The sequence below is a fragment of the Leiobunum rupestre genome, chromosome 7, assembly GCF_980474605.1.
Source record: "Leiobunum rupestre chromosome 7, qqLeiRupe1.1.hap1, whole genome shotgun sequence".
Classification (NCBI taxonomy): Eukaryota; Metazoa; Arthropoda; class Arachnida; order Opiliones; family Sclerosomatidae; genus Leiobunum; species Leiobunum rupestre.
In genome coordinates this window covers 3,357,907-3,376,787 of record NC_143390.1, presented here as the reverse complement: position 1 = coordinate 3,376,787, position 18,881 = coordinate 3,357,907, and the positions used below count along the sequence as shown (strand labels likewise).

Genomic DNA, 18,881 nt, shown 5'->3' with positions numbered 1-18,881 from the left:
GAAGCGAATGCTGTAGTTTCTCATTTCATCTAAAGTATAATCAATTTAAATAGTCGCGAAATATAATCCCTCAAATCTGAATACTGTTTCAGTCCGGTCTTCAGGTTTAAAAATAGCTTTCCCCTAAAGAACCAATTAAGGAAATTAAACAACATCGCCTTAGATAATTTCTTCAGGGCTCGCCTGTTGCTAGTACCCGGCCTTTCGGCATAGAAATCTAAATACATATTTGAAGCAAGCAAAGCATTAACTTGAGCTGATAAGAGGAAAAACAACGCGCGGTTGCACTTTACACAGCCCCATACGCCATTTGCCCCCACCCATTGTGCGGTTTGTGGGGGTGTTATCTACGCCACTGGCTTTCCCGCCGTTTCTCCTTTCAGTTGGTTCCGAAGGGGGTTGAAAATTGAACCTGCCCCACACGGATGGCATTATGGCACACTAGTAGCACTACATTTGGGAAAATTAAACTATCGCGGAGTGGCATTATCTCGGGATCGACTGGCCGCAGCAAATGCGGCGAAACATTCATCTTCCTGACAATTATCTTGATCATGGGCTGGTCCATGATCGAAATCTTTATCCTGCGATAGTCCATCATCAACTGGTTCTGCAGCACATAGGTTTTCATCTTCAAATGATTTCTGCTGCTGCTGATATGGAAATGACTGTCTGCAATGCATGTTGAAAATTGTAGCCGTAATTATCATTAATTTAAACTTAATTTGTAAACCACAATTTGTAACTGACGTAGTAATTATTAAGTATTTGTTAATATAAGTTAATTCATAATTTTCTATATTTAGTTGAAAATGTCCAGGTACTATGTATCGAACTATCTTTAAGAAAGCGGGAAACGAGCGAGGGAACGGAGGGCTTTTTGTAACAGGTATTTCACCAAGTGGTGCAATTCCATTCCAAGCTAGTGACGTAGCGGCGCTGGCCACCGGGTTGCTTAACGATATTTGGTCAGCGCTATCTTCTTTGCTCCTTATATGGGCACGGAATGCTGGTAGAGCCCCCGTTCGTGAACTTCGTGAACCCCGAAAATTTTAGGGCACCAAAGAAAGGGTTCGGTAGGGTTGGATTTTTGAAATAAAGCGGCCACAACCGGTACTCACTTGTGCGTTTTAGTATACGTTTGTTGAATATTTAACTAACTTAAATTTGTAACTTTCAACTCACCAGATTATTAAACTTCTTTTCATTCGTAATCAAATACCATTTTGCGATTTTATTATACCTAAAAGAGTAAGTTGCGCTTAGGTGTTCGTTTTTCAGTCGGCGGACACTTATCATAAAATTGCTCTCAAATATATCCACCACGGTGGATTATAAATTCTACCTTTTTGGTGCTCAGGAACCCCGAGAAGGTTTCGAACTTTAGATAAAGTTAACGTTTTTTGATTAAATTATGCAGGAATAAACTGGATAATGTCGGAAAACTTGAGACGTTTAAGTTCCGTGTGTGGAACATTTTGTACAGCGCTAACAAAGTCGGTAAATTGTTTAGAAGCGGAAATTAAGAAGCCTAACCCAGATGAAAATAAATTAGAAATTGGGATTGAACTATTGGACTTCAAAATTAAAACGTTACGAACTAAAGATTTCGAGATTCAAGAACTACTAGAAGAATCCAAATTAGAAGAGGACGAAACGGCGGAAATAAAGTACATCGATTCAGTCATTACCACGAAAAATCTAGCGAGACGATGTTTAGATAAATTACACAACGGCATTACATCATCGAGCCAGCGGCGTGGAATTGGCAGCAGGAGCGGCGGCTCCGAAGACGGCGACCACTTCTCCCTACACTCCGAGACAAGAAGAGGACCAGCGGTTCGACTACGGGAATTGGAAATACCAATATACGAAATGGCAAAACTTCAGGGGTCTTTACCGCCGTACATTTGAACGATGGCCTCCATAATGATAAAGATAAGTTCTGTTATTTAGAAGGTGAGGCTGCCCAAGCTATTAGTGGCTTATCTTTATCAGACGCTAACTGCGCGTCAGCCATAAAGATACTTGGAGATAGATAGATAGCATTTAGGCTTAGAGAATGTATCATTTGAAACTATAGAACATATTGTGTCTAGATCAGCTATGGAAATCGAAGCGTATTGACTTGAAACGTTTCGTCACTGGAAAAATCCACACGTCACTTAAGAAAAACTAGCTAATGACGGATTCTACTACATTCAACGTGGAGATGATGTACGATGTTACAAGTGCCATGGAACCTTAGGAAACTGGGAATCAGGAGACATATCAGAACTTGAACATGTCATATCCTTCCCACGCTGTCCGTCGAAGGATAATTCACCCTCGGATAAAAGTACCTCTCGCATGAATGGGACATTCCGCCTACGCCAAGAGCAACTACTGTCATCGATAAAAGCTTCTCACCTGTACCTGAAGAAGACGACGTTTGTGACTGTCCCTCATCTGACAGTTGGTGCTGCTGTTAGACGCTACAAATACGTAAGCTAGAACTTTTTAATTAAATTATTTATACAAGTTGCGCTTGCAGAAGGTAGTTTCGTCCCTTTAATTGAAATTGTATATATATCCCTTTCGAACTTAGAATTAATTACTATAGATAAATTACTGTTTAAACGAGTAAAATGTCAGACTAGTCGTAGAACCAATAATGTAAACAAAGTTCTAAAATAAAAAATTTAAATGTAAATAACTTGTTATTATTGATCCTATTATAGAAATTATGGTTAACGGGGTGGGGGTGCTATTACGATAAATTATGGCGATTGGGGAGGGGGAAAAGGGGGAGAATCTTGCTGTTACAGTATGGTTAACAAAGATAGTAGCGCGGGTAGTACAGATTCTGGAGATTGGGGAGGGGGTAAGCAGAGAGAAAATCTTGTTTATTGTAATCTGGAGATTGAGATAAGATATCCGACTGAATATCTCAATACTTCTCTCTAATCGATGTATGTTATCTCATTCTTTACACTGATTAAAATTATTGAATTTTTCGATAGTAATTTTAATATATTTTACGTCACAAAAATCTCAAATGCTTGACGATTTAAGCATAAATAAATTTTGACTAAAATAATAAAAGTTACTTTTGATATTTTATTATTATTTAAACCTGTATCTGAATTTTCTTCTAACAACTCCTTTATATAATTATTAATTCAAACCATACAAAACAAGCCATTGTTACTGCTTTGGAATATTTAATCTAATTTAACCATAGATTTTCGCGAAGTTCGTAGTGTTCCATGCCAATGTCAGATAGTAAAATTCACCTTTAGTATCATCATAGTTTGTACATTATTAAACACGCATGCCATTGAATTAATGATGAACAACTTACATAAATCTAGATATCTATAATTTGATATTGGTAAACACAGTAAAACATATTTTCCAGTACTTATATAATTTAAACAGAATCGTTGCACGAAATGGACAAAGTCGTAACTACACAGCCTGATAAAACTTTGCGAAGCAGTGTTGCCAAAGAACAAGCGTTTTACCGTCCGTCGAAGTAAAACCATTTTGGCAATTCAGGGTAAATTGAGCCTGTTGCAATATCACGTTTCGCACTTTGCACGGTCATCAGCGAGTTTTCACCCTATAATTTGTTTTGTTACACCTTTGTACTTCCGCCCTCTTCAATAAAATGTCTGTGATTTATTTTCCATGGTTCTAATATGTTACTGATATAACTATTGCTTCTTTCTTCGTGTGTCCATTGTTAATAAAATAAGTAAAATAAATTTGTTAATATTGTCGACTTTAAATAGACATTAGAAAATTCGTAATACGAAGTGCGTATAAACTAAAACCCTGTACCCCCTATTCCGCCACCACTGCCCCTATTCTTAAATACGCCCTTGATTTTTAAACACTAGTAAATAGATTATTCATATTAAAATAGGCTCATGGTAAATGAAAAATGTATTGAAATATACTTTCCAAAAACAGTGGCAATTTAGTCTTGAGCTCCGTGCTATGTGCATTGGTTTTCTTGGAGTACGAAAAGAAATAGGTGAAAGGTCGTGAAAGAAAGATTTCGGAAGATTAACTAATACCTTTACGTGTCTCCGTAAAAAAATTAGGAAATTGTCTTTTTGGTCAGGGTTTCCAGGTTCTGAAACTGAATTTATCATCAATAGGATCGATATTCCTAAAACATTGTTGTACATTCTTCACGCTACGAAATTTGAATTTTGGATTGTAAATAAGCGTTTTTTGCCTCTTCTGATAAATATTAGTTTTCAAAGCAAGGATTGAAGGATGTATTTATTTAATATAAGCAAAGTGAATATTCCGCATCGAATTTGAGGCTTCTATCAATTCACGGTCCTCCACCAAGTGGCGTAGTCAGGGCGGGCACAGGGGCACGTGTCCCCCCCGAAACGTATGGTTGTATGAACACTTTTTTATGGTGTTTCATTGTGCCCCTCCCGAACCCAAATCCTGGCTACGCCACTGCCTCCACCCAAGGCAAGCTCCTATGCTTCCTTCCAAAGTATTCCAGGTTGACGGCGAAGTGTGGACAAAGGGACGGACGAAGTTTGTTGTTGATAACCCTGAAAAACGGAGATCTTTAAGCCGGACCACTATAAAAAACGGGAAACTTTGAGTTAGTGGTTTGTAACCCTATAAAGTGGGGAAGTTTGAACGAGTGGTTGGTTACCATGTACAATAGGTATGCATAAACGAGTGCGTTTTTCAAATGGTTAGGTCTTTATTTTACGATTGTAAGTATGTGTGATTTCGAAAAAACGGCTGTTTAAAATAGTTTATTTTCAGATAAAGTTTTCGTGGAATTTTTAGTTTTCGCTTGTATGTTGGTTTGTATTTGACAATTTTAAATGAAATATTTCTGAAGGAGACGATGGTAGCAACTGGCGTAATTAGTAAACCCTTAGGTTGGGGACAAGATAAGAACGGGCATCATGGCTTTTATATTAAGATATAGTGGGCAGCGGAAGAAAGGGTAAGTTATTGGTTTGTGTCTGCGTTTTTATATTGTTTTTGGGTTAGCTAGTTAAAATAATAAGAAGAAAAAATTATACGGATACGGAGTATCGGGTTATGGTGAAATTGGTCAAAACGATCAACGGATATTTTGAAGAAATGGGTATTAAGTGGGCCATTGTGTGGAATATAATTGCCGAAGCGGCCAACAGTAAAGGTTATTTCAAGAATCGAACCATGGTGAGCCTGCGTACTCAATATTTGAAAACTATTATCGGCCCTGTAATTAAAAATTATAAAATAATTAGTTTTTTTATTAATAATGGTGAATTTTTACAAATATTTCAAGGAACTCGTAATTTTAGGTAAAGATGAGGTGAAGGCGTTCATGCCAAAAAGCGAAATATAAGGAGGTTAAGAAGATGACGGACGGTAATAAAAAAATAAAGGAGAAGGTTATAGGAGATATATAAGCGTTAAGTTTCCTTTTATTAAGTTGATTATTGGTGATGTTGTTGTCATATTTGTACAATACTGATATTATTATTATAAAAGAGAAGTCTAGGATAAATAATGCGGCGGAAAAAGTAACGGATCAAGATATGATTGAGACCCGAGAGCGTATAACAAGAGGAGAAGCAGATTCATCCTTTAACAATGCCTTAAAAAAGCGTTCTTAGTGGCCCGTTCCAGAGACGTTTTCAAAAGTCTCGTAACACGTTCCAGAGATATTTTAAAGAAACTTCGAAGATTGGTTCTCGTATATTTGGCCCTTTTTTAATAAGCTCTGCCCCCTTCCGAAGCCAATAAAAACGCCAGAAAATATCGGCAGGAAGCGGGTCACTTCAATAGCTCAGTTAAGCCTTAGGGTTGTCTGCTATTTGTTTCTTGTAAACAGCGGCAAATTTCCACTTTTGACTTCGTAATATTGGCTAGTTATCAGTTATTTTATTAAATATATTAAATTTTATTTATATATTTACAATTTTTGGTGGTTATTCACATTTATTATTCATATGGGGAAAAGTAGAAGAGCAAAGGGCAAAGAAGTTTAACGAAAAGCAAAAGGAAGCAATTATTGCTGAGCTTAAAGCTGGAATGGGTTTGGTCAAGCTTACGGAAGCGTAGTAAAAGCGTGAAAAGAGATGGCCAAAGAAGTAACAGCTGTTAGTAAGGGGACAAAAATAGCTGGCCTACAAATCAGAACAAAATGGTCCGACTTAAAAAAACATAGTAAAGAAACTGGCCCTAGATATCATAAAAATCAGAAAAGTGACTGGGTATAAGCTGACACCACTTGAGAATAGAGTGGTGAAACTATTCGGCGAAACTATGATTCGTGGAATAGCATTGGTACTACAGCAATGAAGAAACAAGTACATCAAACTGTACTTCATTTACTTAAAATATAAAATTTGAATTGTTAAATATACATTACAATTTAAAAAATTAGAAATAAAACCCCTTACCTACTACAAGCGCTAGCATTTTCACACACCATCAGCGACAACAAGAGTTTTTTTATTTGTACGCCAAGTGCAGGGCGTTTACACACTACTACTATGAGTTCTCCACCGAGCGTGGGTGGAAGTGCCTTCCTTACTTTGGCTTCAAAGAGACGGCGTAAAATATTTCTATTAAGTAGAGTATATCATTATTTAATTGAAATTTAATTAGGCTTTCCATATTAAGGACAACACAACGGCAACAAAGATCGACAATGTAAGACATTTTCAATGAATTTGGTATATTTTGGAACCCTTAGCTTAGATGTATTACTTACTAGCAGATATAGCTCAGTTACATTTTTTAAATAGACGCAAGGGCTGAAAACCCCTTCCAAATCCGCCTTGGCCAACGGTAAAAGAAAAATCCAGAACGGTTATATGTATTGTTAAAGTGACTCTTTTCCTTCATTCTCTGAAAATAGATTGACATTAATTTATATAAGTTATAAATTGGTATCCCTATTAAAGGTGACCAAAGAAGCCAAAAAACATCATACCTGTGTCCTCCGAAACTCGCGGTGTCGAAACATTAGACCACGTTGCTCTGTTTGTAGTAAATAATCAAGAACGATTGAATGGGCTTAAGGAAATGATTCTAAACGAAATGGTAGCTCAAAATGTTCAATTTTCTATCGCCTTTTTGAGTCATTTGGACAATACCAATAAAATGCTGGTTTTCTTTCATTTCGATAAAAATGTCGAAAGAGCATTCCTCGACGTAAATCAATCCACCTCGATTAAGTACGTTAATCCAGCGTTCAAATTTTAAAGGAAGTTCGCCAAGTGGTTCCCCTTTTTTTCAATCGAATTGATTATACCATCTGGGCAATTGTTTCATTTCAAACATCTTCCTAAATATCCGGCAACGTATCCTAGAACATCATTGTTTTTGGTATACCTTTCCTTTTTTATTATCTCTCCAATCAATTTGATTCGCTTAATCTTCATCTTTCACTCTCAAAGCCTCTTTAAATTTATCATCGTGTATTTTCTTTTTCAACTCCTGTATTCAAATCTGAGCTAAGGCCAAAAGTTTTTGAAAATAAGAATCAATAATAATCAGCTAGGCTATTACTCGAGGCACCACCTAGTCCTAAGGCATCAAGCGACTTTTAAATACCATTAATTCAGGTGGCCGGGTTACGATGCGTAGGAGGGTGGTGGCAAGCCCTTCAAGCCACGCGAACCAACAGCTCCCAACACTAATGGAAACCCCCCTTGAATCAGTTGGGAGAGAACTTTCCGATTTTCACCCACTGCCACAAGTTAGTGGATATCTCTTAGTCCAAAAAGATTGATTTTAAAATTGTGGATGTCCTTTAAATATTGTAAAAATATGCAAGTGAAGGTGTGTTTTTTGGATATCCATAGAATATTTTAGCTTCATCCAAATTAAGTGGGGCCTCCCAAAGAGATTTGGATCTCTTCAGAATATTAGAGGGAGATTTGTGTTTGCTAAGAGGTTACATTGCAAAGAAGGCCCCAGTAGCAGAAAACGGTCGGGCTGACAGAAATAAAAAGGGGACAGTTGACGTGCTATTCACACAGGCTCACCATTGAAGTCGATGTCCTCGGCAATGACCACCCTATGGACGGTCGAAAAGCAGTTGGATCGACTGTGAGCAGGAATGCATTAAATCCTTAATGTCCCTTATCCATGCAAGTATTAAGGATAAGTGGTCTACTCTGTTGGATTGTCTTTTTAAAGATGACTCCTTGGAGAAGGTTCACACAACAATAAGGGAGTCATTAGACGAAGACTTCATTAGTCAGAACGATGAAACATTTACCAGTGATGAGGTTTTGGAAACCATGAACTCTTTTAAAAATTGCAAGGCTCCTGATGAGGATGGTATTACCATTGAGCTTCCGAAGATCGTTTTCTTAGCTTGCCCAGCGTTGTTTGTCAGGCTTTTCAACGCTTGCCTCAGCATGGAATAGTTCCCAAAGCTTTGGAAGGTTGCTAAACTAGTCTTTTTGTATAGAGATGGCAGAGACAGGCAGTACGCTAAGGTGTACAGACCAATCTCACAACTTCCTGTGGTAAGGAAGGTGCTGGATAAGCTGTTGTCAAGAAGGTTCTATTACTTTCTACACAGCAACAAATTGCTTAGCGAAAAGCAATTTCTGTTTTACCAATATGGTGAACCGCATCAAGGATAACAAGGCGATTAATTGTCAAACCAAATCTGATATCTTAAGATATCGAGGGTGCTTTTGACAATGTGTGGATTCCAGGAATATTACATGGTTTAAGTGTACAAAAAATATATGAGGCATATGTTTACTATCTGAAGGATAGGGTGGCAGGGGTAAGGGCAGGTAGTAGCTTTTTACGGAAAATACTGACCCGCAGCTGCCCTCAGGGTTCATGCACTGGACCTCTGCTATTCAATGTGGTTATGGACTCTTGAATCCAGGCTTTCGCGGATAACTGGCGTGCACTTGAAACCACGGGTATGTCGACAAGCTGAGATTTTCCATAAAGAAGTCGGCGACAATCACCTTCGCCGAAAGGAGTGTCATGAAGAGACTCCCAATTTATAAGATGGGAGTGGTCAACATTGGAAGTGTTGACAAGTTGAAAATTGTCAGTGTCACCATCGACAAGAAGCTTACCTTTCTTCCTCACCTTGAGGAAGTTATTGTCCGGGTGACAAAACGGGTGCAAGGGTTGAGTGAGGCCTCGACCATTAAGCATTAAGGACTATCTACAATGGGTGCATTGTGAGAGTAGTTGTTTACTCTTGGGGTGCATGGTGGAAGAGCACGCAGAACAGTGTTATGGTGAGGAAGCTGAGCTCAATACAGAGAATTGCTGCCCAACGTATAACTTACGCCTACCGGACTGTTTCGAGCGATGCGCTAAGGGTCCTTTCTGGTATACAACCGTTGGACCTTGTGGTGAGTCAGGAAGCTGCTTTGTTTAGGTCCTTCGCTCAGAGACGACAGCAAGCACTGTGAGGTGGAGTAACAAGGTGGTAACTTTCGCTACCCAGGTGACCCGTGGGAGGACCACCCAGCGTTTAGGGGCATTATTAACATCAAAGAGCAACTACCCAATGGTAATGGGGTAGAGGTGTTAACTGACGGTTCGTTGTCCAGTAGGGGTGCCGGAGTGGCATTCATTGTGTATATGAACGGTGTAGAAGTAGATATCGGTGCAGTCGCAATAATGGAGAGGTGGATGCGTTTTTTCTTGAGCTCTTAGCAATACATGAGAGTATTTGCTGGTAAAGGACGCAAGGTCAACCATCACCAGGTGCAACGGTTTTTACCGATTGTCTTTTTGCTATTAACGCAATCAACAAGCATAAAACAACATTAATTTATGCCATTAAATCCGTAAGGTGTTGAAACGGATGGTGACGCAGGTCACGTTAACTTGGATAAAATCACACACTGAGTGTGTAGGGAATGAAGGGCTGACTTTCTTGCAAAGTCAGCAACCGATCTTCCAGAGGAGAAGGAAATGAAGCCAACTAAGTTGGCGATTAAAAGGTGGCTGTATGAAGTGACGACTCAAAGGTGGCAGGAGTCGTGGGAGGTAAGTGAGAAAGGTAAAGTAACTAAGAAGTACTTTCCTAAGGTTAAAAGTCGTTTCATTTCGAACTACTATTTGAAGCAAATCCTAAGTGGACATGTTGAATTCCAAATCTACCTGTAAAACTAAGGGCATATTGCATCGCCCAAGAACATATGCGGTGCTCTGGAAGCAGACTCAGAGCACTATGTTCGCAATTCTCCCAAAACGAACCATTTGATAAGAAGACCACTTCAAACGAATAGGCTTTAAATCTGGATAACGAAACGATCAACGATTTCGAACGTGTAATGCGTTACATCGTTGACAACTGTGACGAAGTATACGAGTGTATACTTCATAGTGTATGTTGTTTAGGAAATGATTTCAAACATATTATACCAGTCGGCGGCTCGGCCGGGACAAATGATGAAAAATTTCTGTACTGCTTCGGCGGTGCACAGGGTATATATATAAGTAAGTCTAATGTGAGCTGACCTAAAGATGAATTCCAATTTAGTGTACGAATGAGAGTGGAATAGGTGCTTACTCGACTTGAAGCCGACTGAAAGATGACTACCCATTTAGTGTACGAATGAGAATTGGATAGGACGTCTTTTCTACTTTAATAGCAACGGTAAAGAAGCCCATTCAACCTCTGATTTGGAAGTCGGCTAAAAAACGGTAACGAAGCTGAATTCACTTCAGGCAGACCCAAAAAAAGATACCCATTTAACAGTAGGCTGAGAAACGGTTATGAAGCCTAATCGACAGCAAAACCAACTACCCATTTAACACAAGGCTCGGTAAAGGGAAGGAAGTTTTTAGCAATAAAATATGTATAATAGAATTATTACAATACGCAGAAACACAAACAAAGCTACTTTTATTTATATCTAACTTTTCTCTAAGTTTTTCTTCCGCCGTTACGTTGTTTTGCATGTTCGATCCAATCACTTGTGTTGCACGAAATATGTAGCCCTAACGGATTTGGAGTTCGATCGAACAGCTTCTATGGGTAAATATAAAGAAAAACAATTTATTAGGAGTTTTCCCCGAGTTCTTCGATTTCCCCTTCCATAAAAACTTGTCTAGGTTAATGGTAATAGTTAGTGTAGGGAGCTGTTGGCTCGATCTCGTGGCATGCAGGGCTTGCCACCACCCTCCTACGCATTGTAACCCGGCCACCTGAATTAAGGGCTGCAAAAGTCGCTTGATGACTTAGGCCTAAGGTGGTACTTTGGGTATTAGCCTAGCTGATTATTATTATTATTATTATTAAATTATATTATACTTTAGTTAGTCATTGAAACTTGACTATAATAGTTTAACACCATGAACTATAATAGAAGTAAAATCTTTTAATGCAAGTATAATTGTTTAGAGTTTTCATCCCAACAGCCTTTCTATCTTTATTGTGGCAGACAATGGTGCTAAACATTTTAAACTATTAGACCATCTTAGCATTTATGGTTTTTACAATTAAATGTTGTTTTGTAAAAATCAGCCCTGGAGTGTTATTAAAAAGTACAAAAATAATCATAATAAATCTTAATGACTTACCTTTCATTGATTTTTGTAGTTTCGAATTTTTAAAGCACATTTGTCGCAATCCAATTTATATTTAATGACATATCAGGATCAATTGTTTCCATGTCCTCCGACGTTTTAAGGGTCAAAATTAGAAATGGAACATCTTCAAACTCTAGTTGGTGGTTGGAAGATAATGCCATGGACATTTTTCTACATATATAGCTGTAAAATATTCAACTGAAATATGTTAATGACTTGTTTTCGTAACTATCAAAAAGATCATTAGAAATTAGCTACTACAGAGTTTTAATAGACCTATCCGCATATTACAAACACGTAAGCTGAACTATAGGGACAGTGCCATGTCGGATTAAAATTCTAACGAATGATCCTGCGTATAGATGGCAGTGTGAGCAGATCTTTTATGATTGGTTGACTTCAAATCATCTTCTGCTTATATTTTTCTGTTTATCGGCAGAGTTGGTATTAATATTTAGCGGTTAATTTTTAATGTACGCTTAATAAGTAAGGTATTTTTTTATATATTATACATTTTTAGGTATATTAGAAATCCAGAACTTTCGGATTTTCCAATAATGTATTTCTAAATTAGCCATAAGCTTTCAAAAAACGTTAGTTACGTTTGTTTAGATCTTAAGCCTCGGTTAAACGTTTCAATCATCATGCGCCTCATTAGGTACTGTGGAGTTTTATTCTGCCCTCAGAAAGGTACAACAGATCTACATGGAAATAAAGTAAGTAGTTCAATTGAAAGACATACAACAATAAAATAATTGCCTAACAAATGTATCCTTTCTAGGTGACATACCATAGAGTGCCAGCTAACGACCCTCTACGCAAGTTGTGGATTCAAAAAATTAGAAGGGGTTCATTTTTATAAATCAGTATCGAACATTTTTGTTTGTTCGCTCCATTTCGATGAAATCGATTTCATGAAGAATGTAGCAAGTGGCAAACGTCATCTACTAGATGGTGCAGTTCCATCCAAATTTAAATGGAAACCATTTGAAGACGAGGGCCCTACATCTAATATAAAAGAATCGAAAAAAAATGATACAGCCAGCAAGTATGGAAATCAATAGACAGCCTATTGCTAACATTTCGTCCAGTATTGAAGCTGTTAACCAAGGTGAATGCGTAAACGTTCCAGATGTGGAAATGATTCCCGTGAAAGAAACATTCAGCTCAACTCAACAGAATGCGTCACAGTTAGAGAATGAACGTTTGAAAATGTTGGTCTCTGATTTAAACTTGAAGCTGAAGATCCAATAGAAGCGTGTCAGTGTGTTAGAACACAAACTTCAAGAAGTCGAGCGATTGTTACAAGAAGAAAGAGTCAACTGTAAGTTTTTTGAAAGCAAGATAAATAAGGCCAAATTTGGCATGAATACTATTAAAGACAGCGATGCAGACGTTTATTTTTACACTGGCATTCCAAGTTATTCTAAGTTAATGGCACTCTACGAATTTCTGGATCCCGGTTCAAACGGCAAAAATATAGTTTGGTGGAGAGGAAAATATATGGAAGAACCGAAGGAAGAACACGCATCTCCGGCTGGGTGACCAAGGAAATTGGATGTTATAGACCAGTTTTTGGTTATTTTAATGCGACTGCGTTTAGGTTTATTTGTCAAAGATTTAGCAGACAGGTTCGGTGTGTCGAAAAGTACAATTAGCACCACATGTATATCGTGGATTAATTTCATGTACCTCCAACTGGGACAAATTAATATTTGGCAAAGCAGAGAACAAATAGACGCTACTATGCCCAAGGAGTTTAAGGAGAAATACCCAAGTACTCGCTGCGTGATAGACGCCACTGAAATAAAGTGTCAAGTTCCAAAATCCTTAGTGTTACAAACAGCGACATACTCGAACTACAAATCTACAAATACCTATAAAGGCCTGATTGGCATTAGCCCAGAAGGTTACGTAACTTTTGTGTTTGCGCTTTACACGAGGAATATTTCTGACAAAGAGTTAACTAAGAAAAGTGGATTTCTCAGTATGGATTTTAACCCTAACGATTCCATAATGGCTGATAAAGGTTTTCTTTTAGAAGATTTGCTAAGACCCCTAAATGTAACGTTAAATATTCCACCATTTTTGAAAAACAACAATCAATTTTCTAAAGAGGAAGTTATGGAGACCCATCAAATTGCCAAACTTTGAATACATGTTGAAAGGCGGATTAACCGGATTAAAAAATTTCATATTTTTGATAGACCAATCCCAATAACGTTGGAACCTGTAATAAATCAGTTGTGGACAGTTGCCACACTTTTGACAAATTTTCAAAATCCTCTCGTCGCAAAAGATTCGTCAATTTTATTAGAATTAACTGATGATGAGTTACTCTTACGAATTTACAGATTTCCCCCAGTTTACTTCTAACGAGAATGACGATTTTGGAGACATGAAATTTTGGAGACATGAAATTTTGTAACTATTAAATTTTTTTTTAAGATAAATAATTCTTTATTAGAAAATTAGGTTTGTAAATTTGTACGTAACAGTATTTATCACAACAAGCTTATTTTGACTTAGGTTACAAACCAATTATTACAGTAACTGTTGAGCTAATTTAGGAAGCATCAATTCAAAGTAAAATTTTACAATTTTTTCTAACATTCCATTCCATAGTTCCGAGTCAAACTTAATACGCTGTATGATGATACCATTTTCAAAATAGACTACAAAATCACACCACGTGAAACCTGATAACCCTAGTTGACCCATGACTTGGTAATAATATTTATGAGACTGACTTAGCTGTGGGTTACCATTTACAATACTAACATAGGAACTTTTTTCTTTAATGGCGTCAGACGGTTTTAGGTGTTTAAGTGTGTTTTATTTCTATACAACCAAATGGTGGATCCTCCTTCGGGTCATACACAATACCATCAGGTGATGACCCCAACCAAACTCGACTTGGAGATATGATGGGGCCAGTTTCCCGTTCTTCCACATTGTGACCCAAATCACGCATGTGGTTGACGTAGCTCTCTCTCGCAGTTGGTTCCATTTTAATACCATATTTTACAGCTCTTTCATGACCAATATTGGAAGGGAAAATTAAGTTGTTCAATCCTTTTTTGGTCCACAATCCATTACGTTTGCTTACACAGACTTGACCAAATGTTGATGAGGTTAGCCGAAATTTTCTCGCTTTTAACCAGTCTGCACTTTTTGATTGTAGCCTCGTTCGTATTTCTATTTGTATACACTCTTCTGATGACAGCTGTATGGCCTAAAAAAGGTTGAAAGATCATTAATTGCTTGAAATTCTGGATGAAAACTGTATAAAATATTACCTCAAAAACTAAGGATTCCTTCTCATCCAATGGAAAGTATTTTGTTAGTAGTTTATTAGGTAAATGATGCCCTGGTATATGCACTTGCAATACATTTCCACGTTGGGAATTTGAGAGTTGTGGTTTATAAATGGCTAAGTTGTGTAATAATTCTCCAGTACCATTAGCCATTTGTAGATGGTAACTTAGTGGTGAATCTTTTGGGGCACAACCAATTGTGGTTTCTTTCCAATCAATATTCCGTTGAGATGTATTTGCAAAAAAATTAAATACAGTTCCAAGTTTCACCACTGCATCTTCTAAAGAATCATTATCTCTAGCAGCTTTCCTACTTTCGTAAATTTTACATTTCATGTCTTTCAATTCACGGTTCTCTTTAGGTGACTGGAAATTTATATCGAGTAGTCGTAACGGCTGAATTTTGTCCCCTCTTTTCCTATTCCACGTTTGTTTTGTTGATGTCTTGGACACGGGAGTGTTTTCATCAGCAATTGGCAGATTTTCATATCGTTCTTCAGATTTTATAAACTCTAATAAGCTCAGTAAGGCCATGAGATTGTTGCAAGTGCCTCCGAAACCAGCAACACATTCGCAGTAGCTATCCAAAACCACCCCTTCTTGTAAATTTAATGCTACGACAACTGTATATGGTGATTCTCTGGCTCTCTGACTTCTGTAGCATTTTCCTTTAACGTAGTACACGTTATCCTTTCTGTAATCAATTAGAAATTATATTTAGCTCAATTCTAACAGTTATAAATTAGGAAGGGTAACAAGGCTTACCTGTCTGTAAACGTTACTAAACTATTCCTCTCAATATATTCCTCGACGAAAAACCTAAAACCTTTCTTGTAATGATTTTCAGTATCATTCTTTAACCTGTAGTATTCTGATATATCAGTATTTGATATATTTGGCAAGTCTTTTAAAGAAGATACGTAACCGACAATGGGAAAAATCAAGCCGCTAATATTCCTCGCCATTTTTAGAAAGTAAGCAGACGATCGTTAAAAACTGGCAAAACAATGTTTGAACCTAAGGCGCCATCTACATGCAAGATTAGTCATAAACGTTTTTTTGACAAATGGAACCTGCCCCTGTAATTCCGTCTTCCACAATTCTAATTGCAGATAGGTGTATATGTAGGCTTACTCATTTCGAGGGTTTCGTTTAAGACTTTGATATTTTAAAATTAACTATTTAATATTTTAACATTAACTGACGTCGGTTTCTACTGTCACACTAAGACACAAAGATCATTCAACAGCTTCTGACTCCTAAGACGTATCGTTGAGTTCTAATGCCAACGCTTGTCGGGTTTTTCTATAAGAGTAAGCTAAAAGCGTAGAACTTACAATATATATAGATATTTTTTTTTCTCGACGCTCAAAGTTAGTCTCAGATTCAGTTGAGGCCCTGGAGTACGAAGGCCTAACTGAGCCGATGCTTCGTCCTTTACCTTAATAATTTTGCTATACCATAAAACCGAATGGCTTAATTAAGTGAAAACTGAAATAAACTTAAAATTTAAGTTCCTAATTTGCCGATTTTTTAATTATGGGTTTTCATAAATTGGCTACCCCACAACACATGTGTACTATACGATCTTCACAGGGAATTTTTCAATTTCAACATGAATTCTAACACTTGCAATTTTATGAATTTCATGAACAGCCTCTTTAGAAAACTGATCATTCTTATGACCGAAAGATGGCATAACTAAAATGGCATCTAGCTCTTTTAAATTGGTTTTAAAATGTGGAAAACCCTTGTCTGACATAATAACATAATTTTTCTCTATTAAATTTAGTATTCCACATTCAATAGTTACAGCGCTATCTGAAGTTCTGCCACCATAACCTTTAGACTTAGAAGTGACTAAACAACTTGGAGCTATCTTTATTAATTATTTTAAGGTTTGACACCCTTTATAGCTAGAATAGAAAAGAACCTGTGTTTTAACTGAGGCATGTTTTTCTACTTTCATTCCTGTGCAATCATCTATTGCTCTGCAGTCTGGATATTCCCTTTCGAAGGACTCTGGCATTGTTTCTTTTATCGCAAACATATTTGGCCAATAGATCCAATATTTAGTTATGTCCGAGAGCGTTATAAAAACATCTGTAAAAATTATTCCAACTGTGGTTTGGTGTATCCCCCAAATGACGCCCAAAGCTGATGAACTTAAGCCCACCTTCATTTTCATTAGGAATATAAAAGGGCGGTTTTCTTATGAAATTTTGGCATGAGCCGCGAGTTGACCAGGAATGAGTCCAAGTAACATGTTGAAAACTAGAAAAGTTATGCCACCCAATTTTACCAGTTGATGTTCTTCTATCGAATCAAATCCCTCAAAATGTGTATGCTTTGTAAGAGCAGTTTCACACGCAACGTTCTTGGTTTTCACATTTGATTGTACCACCACATCATGAAAGTTTTTGAAACTACTACCAGTCATTGTATGACGATTTACCATTGTTTTTGTTTTAGGAATTTTGAATTGCAGAGAAACATAATTATTGGGTAGTATTGAGCCAAATAAAACTGGGATTTTAATAGTTCCAGGTCGTTCTACAAAGTGACTTTGTGCGATGTTATTTCCAGTAACTCCACTGACTCTGGATTGGTAATTGAAGTTTCACTTGGATTATAATCTCCAGAACGACCAGAACAATTAACTTGAGATTCAGTTTTACTTCTTATTTTTATAGATCGTTCTTCACGATCGACGTTTTGCCTGCCTATGGATAAATAACCTTCTCCATTTTTTGACCATGGAAAAATTGATGGGAAATAGTCTGGAGTTAGAGGATTATCCGACTTCTGCCCAGTGATAAAATGTGCACTGCTCAATTTTGAATATCTGTTCTTTCCCCTCAGAACATATATCCCAACTCATATCTGGGAGTCGGTTGGAAGCATTAAACCCCCTTATCTTCTCCCACTGAAGAGCGACGAGAGCTAAGAGGGAACGAAAAAATAATCGATCCTCTTTTGGGTGCAAACTTAATCGGATATAAACGAATTTAACGTATTAAAATGTGTTAAAAGCGTCGGAGACGATGAAGGGCTAAGCCCGACGAAACCGGTCAGATGGTATTTAATTGTTTTTACTATTAAATAAAAAAGTTTTATATATGCAAATATAACGACGTTCTTTTATTCTTCACTTAATATGCTATAGTCTATTAAAAAGTATGTGCCCCTTGAAAATGGTATAGATTATTGAAACTACCCCTTAGCCCCGCCTCCGTTGCTATAGAAACGGAGCAGCGTCTGTTTCTAACCTCGAGATTTAAAATTTTTTAGGGCAAGCAGATTTTGGCAAACATAAAATATCATAAGAGTACCTGTAAGTAACGTGTTTAAAGACTTTATCTGTAATGTTTTAAAGAACCACTATCATGAGTGACTATTTTAAAGAATTGTTGAAGTCTAATAAAGACGCTGCCAATCGGTATAAAGATAAAATTAAGATTATTAATGGCATAGATCCATATTTATTTAAACCTAAGGAAAGTGTTGAGCTTAGGCTATGGCCAGAAATCTCTTATCTTGATGTATTTACTTATCTAATCCGCCATATAAGTACCTACACTTTCGGCGAATTGAAGGCATTTAAAAGCCTTGAATCAAATAAGTTCTATATAACTGGTTTTGTTCGTCAACTAATTGTGAAGGAAGTAATAGTTTATTTTTTACTAGAGCTTAAGTCGAAATTTAAAATACTGAAACAAATATTTTTAGTTTAAACATTCTCAATGTTTTGATGTTGTTCCCACTCAACCGTGGACTGCCTCAGTCGTAATGGGCGCTATTATTTGCTGACATAGCAAGTGTGTTGCAGGGCTAGTCGAAGAATGCTCGCATGTTGGAGCTATTCTGTTTTTCATTGAACATGCCATTAGACAACGTGAAGTGCCAATTACTTGCACAGAATTGTTATGCCAGTGGAAAGCGCCAAGTGATCGCGAAGTAAAATATGGCAGAGTTAGCGATATTGATGTCTCCTCTTCAAAGAGA

At 37.2% G+C, this 18,881-nt stretch overlaps 1 pseudogene; it reads right to left on the bottom strand.

Annotated features, from left to right (window-relative positions):
* Window positions 1-16,393: 16,393 nt before the first annotated feature.
* LOC149933912 (uncharacterized) lies at window positions 16,394-17,316 on the bottom strand (annotated as a pseudogene).
* Between the last annotated feature and the right edge of the window lie 1,565 nt (window positions 17,317-18,881).